The 12,624-nt window shown below is 35.8% G+C and overlaps 1 protein-coding gene across 7 annotated transcripts in view; it reads left to right on the top strand.

The window, feature by feature from the left end:
* Positions 1-12,624, top strand: part of TBC1D5 (TBC1 domain family member 5) — a 468,533-nt gene that overhangs the window by 355,110 nt on the left and 100,799 nt on the right. The gene's annotated exons all lie outside the window — the stretch shown is intronic.

The following is a 12,624-nucleotide window of genomic DNA, read 5'->3' as shown; positions in this document are numbered from 1 at the left end:
CGGGGTGGTTCTTTCTCAGCCTTTAGAATAGCACTTTGTCCTACTGCTATCCCTAAATCCCAGTGTAGTTCCTGAGTTGAGAATAGACTCTGCAAATAGAGCTTGAGACACTGAGTTTTAATTGTTTTATATCAGATGTGATATAGGCTTAACTGTGAAAAGATTTCTCATTTGAACAGACTGAAATACTAGGCCTGTAAACTGTAGTAATAGGATCATATTCCTTCACAGGTTCCAAGCACTTTGATGTGCTTAATTTGGTCTTCATAACAAGCTGTGAGACAGGCAGAGCAGGTTATCTTTCCTCTTTAGTTTTTCAGTGCACCGAGGTTAAGGTTATGTGGCTTTCCTAAGGCCAAAATGCATATAAACTTCCAAACTAGCTGGAGTGGCTTCACGACCTTGTGTCTGCTCATCCCCACCTTAGGTTCCTAGCATCCATTTTACTTTTTCCAGAATGCCAGTCCCAAGATCAGATAGAACATGTTTCCCACTTCGAGTCCCATAGTACCTTGTATTTTAGCTTTTTGCTTATTGATTTTATCAATTATTTCTCCTTATGATTCTGGTCATTTTTTTTTTGCATTTTAGCTTTGTGCCCTGCAGGGGTTGGTATTAAGAAAATAGTGGAATTGAATTCTGACTCAAATGCTAAACCTCTTCCAATACAACATAATGACTCTAATCCAGGTAGATCTCATTCACCTAGCGTATTTCTGGAACTCATATCCACAGTCCACAGAAGCTATATATAGCCAATTATGTATTTTTTAGCAGCTGCCATTTTTAACAAGATGGTGAATAAACCCTACAACTTGAACTTAAAGGGCATCTAGTTCTTTAATTTACTATGTGTCAGAATTATTTGAAAACTTGTTACCACCATCAAATATTATGGAACGAAGAAGACATAACAAAGAATAGTTAACGTACTTAGACTCAGATTTTCAGAACTATAAAGAACCTAAAGAGTCTAATCTAGCTCCTCCTTCTATAGATGACACACTGAGGATCACTGAAGATCAAGGTAAAGTTTAGAGACTCATTCAAGGTCACACAGCTTGTCAATGGGAGAGCCGAGCCAGCAGTTGAACCCAGGTCTTCCAACTACCTTTTTACACAAGAGCTGTAGCTTCATTATTTTTAAAACCAGTGGAATCCTAGTCTCACCCAAATTTTTCCATTAATATTAAACATTTATTTGCATCCGTAATAAATGAAACTGCCATGCCATGTATACAAGTGGCCCAAGAACTATTTGAAATTCTTTTAAATGCATGCTGTACGTAGAGATTGGATGTCAAATATCTGTTTGTAGCATCCTATTCTCTGTTCACCATAAGTATGGTTTCTATACTGAGCTCTTCAGACCACAATCCTAACTCTCATTTTCTTGTCTTTATCATATTAGAACCACTGAGCAGATTTTCAAATACAATCCACTAAATTAAGTAGAGAGATAGAAGGAGGACTGTCTGAAAAATATGAAGTGATTAAAAAACATTGTTCTAACTAGTTGTTCAAATTCAAAAAAAAAAAAATTTAAAACCCAATTAGAAACAAAAGTCATAGAAAATGTGAACATATTGTGTTCCTTAAGTAACCAGATGTTCTCTCCTTCCTGAAGGCAGTAAGGGCTAGGAATAAAAGGTTTAAAACTATTGTTTTAAGTTAACTGTGAATTTTGCAAATCTGTTTTTACCCTTTAGCAAATAAAATTCTAATACAGAAACATAAGCAAAGTAATTTTCATTTTTTGGTGCTCTCTTATTTGTGTTATGTGTTGAAGTGTTAACCTTATCACAAAGACTTATTACAAATGAAATACAGTACATGGATTAACATTTTATATTATGCAGTAAGAATTTGACAGCTACTGTTTATTTTGAAGACTAGAATATTCCCCTCAAAAAAGTTTCTGGTAAGTTTGCAAGCAATCCTTTTAGCAGTGGCTGTTATTGTTTATGGAAGAAAATGGTTAGAAATAAGACAATTGAATTTAATAATCATTCTTGTACACAGAAACACTATAAATATAATAGTGTGTACAATGTTCTTATGCTTGGCCAATTCTGATTTGGCTTTTGTTTGGCGTTCTAAAAAATTTTGCCTTTTTGAATTATAAAATGTCTGAATATTCATATTTCAGAGTTTATCCAGGTAGTTAGTTTTTCCTCTTTTAGTTCCAAGAAACCCCTCTCTATGTGCAACTTTTTTAAAAAAGTCAACTGGCTTTGGTAAAATGTCATATATCAGAATTGAAAAGTTGTGAATGGATTCAAGCCCACTACCATTCAAATGACAGTATTAGAAAAAGCTCCATTCTAGTAATGCTATTGTAATTTTTTCTTCTCTGAGCAATAAAGAACCTAAAAACCACACATACTGACTCTTTAAGGAGGATGCATAATATTCATTTATTTACTTATCAGGATATCAGGATGTTACCATCAGAGACTCTGCTCAGATTTTCTAGTGTGTTTCTAATCTAATTTTTCTGTTACAGAAAAATTACTTTCATCTTCTTCATGTTTTTTTTTCCTAAAAAGATGGAGCATTTCTCTGAAAACCACCATTTGTTTTTGCGTTTTCTCTGTTAGTGACCCCCCAAAAAGATGTTTTTCCTTTGTGTCTGAGCTACATGACTATATGTCATTATCTTTTTATCCTTAGCTTACATCCAAATAGATTTTTATTATACTTAATATTCTGTTATTAGTGACTAATCAAGTATGTTTTCATATGCAATACATTTAGACTTTTTGACATAGACTAGCATTTAAAAACCTTAAGTTCTACTTCTGAAGTAAATGGTGGCCATCAAAAATCTGTAAAGTAGTAATCTAGAAATCTTTATTAAGCCAGTATTTGAAATTTGTATTTATTGTGTTCAGATATTTCATAAAGTAGAATTGTGTGTTTCTCAAAACTTGTTAAGGATTTCGTAAGGTACTTAAATAATTTTAAGTTAGTTTTATAAAAGTATTTTGAATTTATTAATTTATTCAACAAATCTTTTTCGTGTATCAGGCATTGTTTAAATCCTGGTGATACAATGATGACCAACGAAAAAAAGATGTGTCCCTTATCATAATAAACAAGTAAACAAATAAGAAAATACTCAGTTTGTCATTTGTTATGAAGGCTACAAATAGAGTATCATCATTAAAATAATAAGAGAAAGACCTAATTTGGGTGAGACTAGGATTCCACTGGGCTGGGTGAAGACCTAATGTATGTAGGTTGATCAAAAAGTCCCTCTCTGAGAAGGTAATATTTCAGATGAGAACTAATGAAGGAGAAGGAGTCAGCCAGGCAAAGACTTAGAAGAGCCCTCAGACAGGAGAAGAGCAAACACAAAGACTCAGAGCTTAGACTGTCATGGAACTGAAAGAAGACCAGTAAAACTGGAGCCAGGAACTGGGGGAACCTGTCTGAGATGAGATGCATGAGCCAGGAAAGGCTCATTATTACTTTGTTCTTCATATGTAATCTTATATTATGACATAACGTAAAGTTACTTTAAAGATTACATTTTGAAACTCCAGAAACATTGCTGGATTCATGAGGGAACTAGACGGGTCTTTCTCACCTACCAAAATAAGAGCCCTACTAGGTCAGGGAATAGATCTCCAACAGCACTAACCCAGTGTCAGCCACAAGAGGGAAACTCAGAATCCAGGTTTCACCTTCATCACAGCCTACTGTGTTTATTGGGTAAGTCACTCCTTTTCTTGAACTGTAGAATGAAGAAGCTGTACCACAGAATCATGATGGACCCTTCTGGATCATTGTAGCAAAATTTAGTTCAGTTCAACAGATACATTTTTTTACTACCTACTGTATACCGAGCATGAGCATTGGTCCATGTAATTAGGACACAGTCACTTGTAAATATAAACAACTAGATGCTAGAGAAGATAAAATGAGTGAAAGTATTGCAGAAAGAACAACTGATTTGGACTGGGATAATCAGAAAGGCTTCCAGTTGGAAGAGGCATTCCAACTGGGTCTTGAAGAGTTTTCCTGGGAGTTGTTATTCCGACTTAAGAGAACAGTGTAAGCAAAGCTCCTGCGAATTGCTCAAGCAAGTACCCAGGATAGGCCTGGCAGTTCTCTGTTCAGAGTCACTCAGTGACCCCTCAGGGACCTAAAAAAAAGACAGTGTCCCCCTCTCTACCTCACGTATTAGCAGACACTTAAGTTTTTAAAGTTCATCAAATGTGTAAGGAGTCTTTATTCGATAGTATTTTATTTGGTATTAATTTATATAATGTTCCCATTTGTGTGTTATTATTCAACATAAATAAATATTTTATGTTTAAGTGAAAAGTTGATGTGGAAAGGATTTCATCTGAATGATTTTTACTAGATTTATTGGCTATTAGTAGTTGCCTATGGTAACAATATTTGCTCAAAATAAGGATGTCTCTGTTTAGATTTTTAAAGTCACTCTCGAGAAGGTTAGTCGCTTTTATGTGGGGTGGCCAAAGATAGCTATGAAACTTTGTGGCAAAGATTGCTCTGCATGTATTAGAGAAAATGGTTTCTTTACTAATTCATAACCAATTACATTGATGATTTATTTTTCCTCAAGTAACTAAAGAAAAGACTAGAATCTATGGTTAATTCTGTTCTGATTAACAAGAGACAAAACAAAATGTACAAAACAATCCTCTGCTTTTTATTTAATATCTTACAATTAAGGAAATCTAGGTTTTTAAGGAGAAATATTTATTTTATATAGATTATTTAAGCTTGTAAAGCTACTAATCCCATGCATGTGTGTTTAGAAAGGCACTATGAGGCCCCAAGTGTAAAAGTATTAAAGTATTACAACATATCACAGTGCAATGTTTGTGATATATCTCTGAGGTCAAGAAATGAAGTGGTTGCCCTGCCTCTCTGCTGATCTGTATTACCCCCGAGAAATCATTTAACCTTTTGCTGCCTTAGATTCAGGTTCATTAATTTTTTCAAAGGATAGGTAGCTAGTAAGGCCTTAATTAGCCTATAATGTCCACAAGTAATTTCTAGCTGTAAGTGCTGTGAGAACCTAGCTAATCACTTATTTTCCTTATTATACATGAAATAGCTTGTTCAAAAAGAAAAGGCACTACTCTGAGTTATTTCTGTGTCATCTTAGTGTTACAATTTAAAGAAATTAAAAGTTATAAATCACAAATTATGACAAAAAGGATTATAAACTTAAAACTGACAAAATAGAAAAAAGCATAATTATTTTTAATATAGGTAGCCATGGCCACAAGAAATATTTTAGTTGCCCCTTAAGTATATTAGCTCAGTAAATATAATATTGCTAATTAAAAATATTAAACATATTGATTTTATAGGAATAAAAATACATTCAAGTCTGAACTGCATAACTATAGTCAATTAACTTTGTTTTATTTAAATACTTTAGACAAGAAGTTCCAAAAAAATGCAAAAACACAACAAAACCACAAAATATTTTATAGAGAATTTTTAAGTACATTTTATACAATTCAAGCGTTTTATGATTACCATATTGGGAAATGTAAGTTAGGTTTCCACACTGCAGAAATAGTGACTGGACCACTCAGATGAACCTAGAGCCGCCACCACATTTGCAAGACTGTCCCCCAGCTCCTCCAAGCAGTGGCCAATTGGCTCTAGCATTTGATGTGTGAGGTCCTCGCGTGCCTCTGACTATGACATTTTTCAAGTGTCTCATATGATTTGTCTTCAGTAGTTCTTTACTTACTTGCTTGTTTTTCCTGGTTTTGAAGAGGAACTTTATAGTTTTATTTCTCCATGCTGTTTCTTTCTCCAAAATGCTATTTTTATTCACTCAGCCAAAATTTACTGAGCTCCTGCTGTATCAATGGCATCTAAAATTTCTCAGAAGTCTTGGTTAAAACATATAAAGGCAGATGAACAGGATTTGTGACGAGTGAAAGGAATGTCCACTTGATTAATTCCCTCACCTCCTTTAGGTCTTCTCGGCGATGCCTGCCATAATCATGCCGCAAACTGCTCTGTGGCCACTTCCCACCACCCCAGCACTCCTGCTCTCCTTCCCCTGCTCTACTTATTTTTTATAACAATTATCACTTTCTCTCATAGTAGATAATTTACTGATTTCTAATGTTATGTTCTGTCTTCCCCGGCAATATATAAGCTACATGAAGGCAGTGCTTTTAGTATGTTTTATATTACCCAGGTACCTACAATAATGAATGAATGAATGAACAAACGAACGACAAACGAACGAACAAACAGTGGCTAATTATCCCAACCAAACCCTCAAGTTCTCTGCCAGAGGAAAAATTGTGCTATTCATCGCAATTTAGTTCAACAAGTGTTCATTGCCTCCTGTGCCAGGTACTAGGGGTATAATGAATTAGGGAGATGTGGTTCCCTCTTCTCAAAGCTTGCAGTTTGATACAGTAGATCTAAACTGTGGTGTGCCAAAGAAGCACCTGAAGGAGCTTGTTGCAAACGTAGACTCCCAGACGTTCTAATGTAAATAGTTCTGCAGTAGGATCCAAAAATTTGTATTTGTAACTATTCTGAAACTGGTGGGCCATGGACAACATTTTAAGGAACAGATACTAGATTGAGAAAAAAGGTACTACACGAACTGAAAGACGAACACCTAATAACAGAAGTCTGGCTCTAACCCAGTAGTTTCCAAAATGGAATGTGTGGATACACAGCGACTACACAGTGACAATCCAATGGAGTATAGGAAGAAAATAATGAAACTTCTGTTTACATTTTTTACCCAAAAAAATAAAATCGAGCCTTACCTTTTAATGTACAGATTTAACACTGGTGTCCTCACTGGCCCACGTGTCAGTCACGTACCACCTATGAGTTCTCTTGAGGGAAGAGACTTCCTCATACTAAGGCGTTGACAGCTGCCCTCTCCCCACTCCCTTTGCTTCCACCACCTTGTGCCTTATTGCCATTTCCATGTACCCAGTTAAGTGGATTTATACATTATATTATCTTAAATGATGGCATGTTTACCATACCAAAGAAATGTCAGGGGTTGTGAACCTCTATTGTGTGTTCACTAAATATCTTCTGCTAAAGTACTTGAAAGAGTTGCCAAATATAATTTCTTTTTGGGAAAAAAAAAAAAACAACAACAACATACTTCAAATTTGCTTACCTCTGTTGTGATGACAAGTAGCTGTCAATAATATGGTACCATACAAATATTTTTGAAAAAAATAAGCACTTTAATTTGTCTCTTCTAGGTAATGGTAACATTTTAATAGTGAGAGAAAATAAGAGCTTTTGAAAGAAATTTATGCTATGGAAAGAACATTTTTAAATTGAATATTTGGAAATGTTTCATCCATTTGTGATGTTCTTGCCAAAGACAATTTAAGTGTATCGCTTATTTAAAACTCTCAAAGTACACTAAAAATTATGGAAGCAGAATTTTCTAACTTGGTTACTAATCTTCCAAATGCAGAGATAAAATCAGGTTTGAATCCATTTTTTAAAATATAGAAATGTAACATCTTCCAATTAAATTTTAAGAAAAGCTGTTTGATGATTAATTTTGTGTCAACTTAACTGGGCTAAAGGATGCCCAGGTAGCTGGTAAAACATTATTTCTGTGAGGCTGTTTCCATAAGAGTTAGCATTTAAATCAGTAAACTAAGTAAAGAAGATCTTCCCTCACCAACATGGGCAGGCATTGTCTGGTCCCTTGAGGGCCTGACTGGAATAAAAAGGCAGAGGAAAGTTGAGCTCTCTTCTCGAGCTGGGGTGTCATCCTCTCCTGCTCTTGGACATGTGAGCTCCTATTCCTCGAGCCTTCAGATTCCAGGACGTATGCCCGCACATTGTCCCAGTCCTCCCCCCAGCCTGTCCCCTCACTCCCCCACCCCTATTCCCAGTTCTCAAGGCCTTGGAACTGGACTGAATTATCCCACCAGCTTTTCTGGTTCTCCAGCGTGCAGGTAGCATATTTCAGTATACCTCTACCTCCATAATCACGTGAGCCAATGTGATTTCTCACAATAAATCTCTTATATATCCATATATATCCTTTTGGTTGTTTCTCTGGAGAGCCCTGACTAATACAAACTGATTAACACTGAGGCAGATAGACATTTTTATTAGTCAGATTTTAACAAAAACTTTGGCATAATTGATGGAATGCAAAATAAATACCATACTTTACCAAGGGCAGCCAGTGATGGCCTTCTTCCATTTAGACCTATGTATCTTTGTGAGGTAGCCTTTTTTGAAGTGTTATTTATAAAAATTCGCCATCGCAAAGCATTTAACCAAAATTTTCAAAAAGTAAAGGAGCATACTCAATCACATTGCTACTGTTAAACATATTTTTAGGAAGAGCCAAAAAATAACCATTATAAGTAAATTATTATAGTTAATTTAAATATAGCTTATTTCATCTCTATCTCATTTAAAATTTTTATTGTGCATATATTTTCTAATATACATAATAGGTTAGTACAAGTAGTACATGCATATGATTTGTAAACAGATAAACATGCATATATTGAGGATATAAGCCCCCTGATTTTAACTAACAAAGGAATAATCAAAGTCGAAGGATCACTGCTCTAGACCAGTGGCTCATGAAAACTGATCTAGTTGATATTAATGCTTAGCCAGGATGAGAGTCTTGAGGCTGGCTCTCAGCACACTCAAAATTCTGGAGTCCCCCCAGACAGCCGTTAGCAGGAGCAGCTTGGGGAGACATGGGCCTTACTTACCCTTATGCTTTGAATAAGAGAGGTCTCCTGAGCTTCTCTAGTTAAAGTGATTCTTTAATATCTGTCTTCTGTACCATTGAATTCCACTGAGAACTATATCTATTCCATCCCATTTATTCATGGTCTGAATATTGAATTCGAAAATTGGTCTATTATAAATTAATTTGCCAAGTCTGTCCGCTAGGTTCTCAAAGTGTTATAACCAGTGAAATTGATTGGGGAAAGAATAATAATAACAACAACAACAACCTGTTGTTAACCTTAACCATGAGGCTACAATGGCTACCACCCATAATAAAATTTAAAAAAAAGAGTAAACCAATCTAGAGCCAGTTCAAAGGGTTAAGGGTGATAGTGTAAAATGCAGAAGAAAAAAGAGAAAGAGTATATATTAATATGCATATGAACTTATGAACAAGAATTAAGTATCTGAAAGAAGACAGTCATCTTAGACAACTTTTCTTCTTGAGATTAAAATGTGTGCTCATTTGATTACATTGTTACATTAGTTAAAGTTTACCAACTGCTGTAACAAACGAAACCTTATGTTTTCATAGCTTTACACAGTAGATGTTTAATTTTCACACAAGTGACAATGTAAGTCAGGGGTGAGAGTATCTTAGAGTCACAGAGTTCTTTGGGCTTCTGCTAGCTCTGCTATTTTCAACTTTGACTTTCCAGGATCACCCAGTACATTGACATCTCTATTTGAGTGAAATAGCAGAAAGGATCATTCCTGGGAGAGTTTTTACAGTAAGGCGTGCAGGTGGCATGCATCACTTTCTGTCACATTCCACTAGCTAAAACTCCATCCTGTGGCTACACCCAACCACATAAGACTGGAAAATATAGTTCTGCTGTGTACCCAGAAAGGAGAAGAAGCAAGTTTGGTGAGCAGCCAATGTCTCTCTTTAAAATGGCAATGCTTCTGGTTCCTTTACTTCTGTGGCTCATAGGAAGGGCTCTCTCTAAGGGAGAAGCTAAAATCACAGTGAAAGCTTGTGACCTTAAATCTCACAACCTGTGAGATCGAATTTTGTCAGCACTCTCAGAAAAACCTAGCCATCTCTCAGAGACAGACTCCTGAAACTGAGCTCAAAAGGCTGTTTGCTGTGTAAAATCAGTATGTCCCTGTCTCGGTCTGTGGGGAGCTGTAGAACAGCTGTAAGACTGGCATCCTCATGCCCCCATGACCATCACATTCACTTCTGTTGGCAGACTCAGGTGGGAGGACACATCATTATCAGTTCACTTACAGTGAGGAAAAAAAACATAGGACCAGTGTACTGTAGACTTAAGTGGAAAATGCAATCAGAATCACAAAGCTCCTTGGAGGGCCTGCTGTCAGATGAATGCAGACAGGAAGGCCTGTTTAGTGAAACCAGGCTATGCGAGCCTAGCACACCAACTGCATAGCGAGAGTAGTCTTCCTGTGCTTCAAGAGAGCGCACAGTCCGTTAACCTCTAACCTAGGTTCTCTCTCCCACTGGCTCTGCCCATATTTGCCTCTTTGACTTACTTTTCTCTGCTTCCTTGGCAGGCCCTTTTTTGACTGACATCTTGTTGCTTTTGATATACATTAAACATATAAGGGATATACTCAGATCTTTCTAACCCAGGAACCACCTGGTCTTTTGAGGAAAGCTTTGCATATCTCTGCTCAGAGGTACTTTGTGTTAATTTTACAGTTTGACTCTCCCACAGTTCTTGGGAGCACTTCAGGGTCACACCTGACGTTAACAGACTTAAGTTCTGAAAAGGAAAATTGGGAATAATGGTCCCCTCACCCACTATTTTAAGGATAGTGACACTTTAACATCTTTTTTCTGCACGATTACATCAGTAAATCAAGAGTTCATGGTCAGGTTTTCTCCACACAGTGCCATTCGTAGCTTTTTTTGAAAGCCCCTTCAAGTTTATCCTCTGTAGTGTTTACTGAAAATGTTTTGAAGAGAGTGAATTGATGAAGTTGAGAGCTATAAGATGTTTCACAAAACTGTCAGCCCTAGGTCTGGCCATCGTTATAAGTTGGGGTTGTTAGTGATTTGATTCTTTCTGGATTTTTCTTGAAGTTCCTATTGTAGTATAAGTGCTTTATTCATCACTTCTTTCTTTCTATAACAACACAAGAATAGAGAGTATTTCAAATTATCCCACTTAAAGTAAACATTGTATGATGCTTACATGGTTTGAGATGTCTTTGAGGAATAGCACCAAGTAGGAAAATCTGAAGAAGGCAGAAAAATGACAGGGATGATTGGAGTTGTTTTCATAAACCCAGGAAAGAGATGAACCCTTTACCTTCCTCATCTTTCCAGCCAGTGTCTGGAGAAATCCCACCAGATTTTCTCATAAAGATCTAATTGAATATCTCTTATATGTTCCACTTACGAAAGGACCCACAGATGAGAATGTCAGCTATTAATTTGAGATCAACTACTTAATTTATTTAATTGATAACATCTTATTTAAGCTCTCTTATTTGAACTTCCTTGCATTTGAGTTCTAGAAACTAACCAACTACATGGAAAGCAGTATTTGAAATAGCGCTGAACAAAATCTAAAATTTCAGAATATATTTAGGACCTATTCATTCAAAAGAAATTGACTTCTGATTAAGCAAGTGAGAAGAGACTTTATTAATCACAGAGCTAATACAGTTTTGTGCCCTAAAGGATTTCATTGGAGGATTTAATGTGTCCATGTATGTATGTTACTATTAAGATTATTGTAATTTTCTACCAACCATTCCTTTTAGTGTAGGAAAGCAAACAATGAAATATAGATAGTATGAGCATTCTGTTTTCTTCCTTCCTTTCTTTCCTCTTCTTTTTTGAAAAATAAGATTGAATGAGCTTCTTGAAAACACAAAACATAGAAGATAACTTCAGAATGTATTTAGGATAATATCAACAAGGTTTGGTGAATAATTAACTATGGATGGTGAACAATTAGTTACATTTCCCAGGTATCTACCTATTGATCGAGTTGGTGGGAAAATGATAGATGAGCAAGTTTGTGAGAGTGGCTAAGAAGGTTGGATAATGAGTTGATTTTGAATAGGTTATGGGATATCCAGGTAGAGATGTCCAGAAGGCAACTGGGAATGTGTGTCTAGAGCTCAAAGAGTGATCTGAGCCAGAGATACAGATAGATACAGAAATCTTGGAATATGGATATTAATTGTAGTTGAGGGAATGTAAGTGATGTGCAGAAATGATATGTTGTGAAGATGAGACTAGAGTTAGAAAAGGAATCATAGGACATAACAATAGGAGTGAGAGGAAGGAGCAGAGGGAGAAGACTGAGAATGTGGCGAAACCGTGAGAAGATCGGGTGATCATTACCTCAGGGTAGGAAATCCCAGGTACATGGAAATGATTAGTGACAAATATTGTAGAGAGGTCAACGGAAATTAAAAATAAATAACCCTGTTGAAAGTTGCTGACATATTTAGAGTGCTCATTGAAGGGGAAATAAAAATGACCCTTTCAGACTGAAACAGTGGCATAAAAAATAATAATAATAAAAGACAAGCAAAAAGCCTGTAGATGATTCAGAAATAAAAAGGAAGGGAGACATGGAGATAGTGTGGAATTTAGGGGTAAAAATAAATTAGCAGCGTAGTGCTGTTGTTAACAAAGGGAAAATTGTTTTCAAATATATAGATAACGTAGCATTTCCCAACCAGATACTTACTAAGGTAACATGGCCAACTTTTCATTCTCAATTTCGAGATGTGAGAAATTGTAAAATATTATTTGAACACATATAAACTGATTATTTAAAAGAAATACTTCTTTTAATACTTCATCACTTCTTAAGTGATTTAGGAATCATCTCACTTATTTGTGAGGCATCAATTAAAAACTAAAAC

This window comes from Pteropus alecto, unplaced genomic scaffold, assembly GCF_000325575.1.
Source record: "Pteropus alecto unplaced genomic scaffold, ASM32557v1 scaffold92, whole genome shotgun sequence".
Taxonomy (NCBI): Eukaryota; Metazoa; Chordata; class Mammalia; order Chiroptera; family Pteropodidae; genus Pteropus; species Pteropus alecto.
The sequence above is the reverse complement of the archived record's forward strand: the minus strand, read 5'-3'. Positions and strand labels throughout refer to the sequence as shown.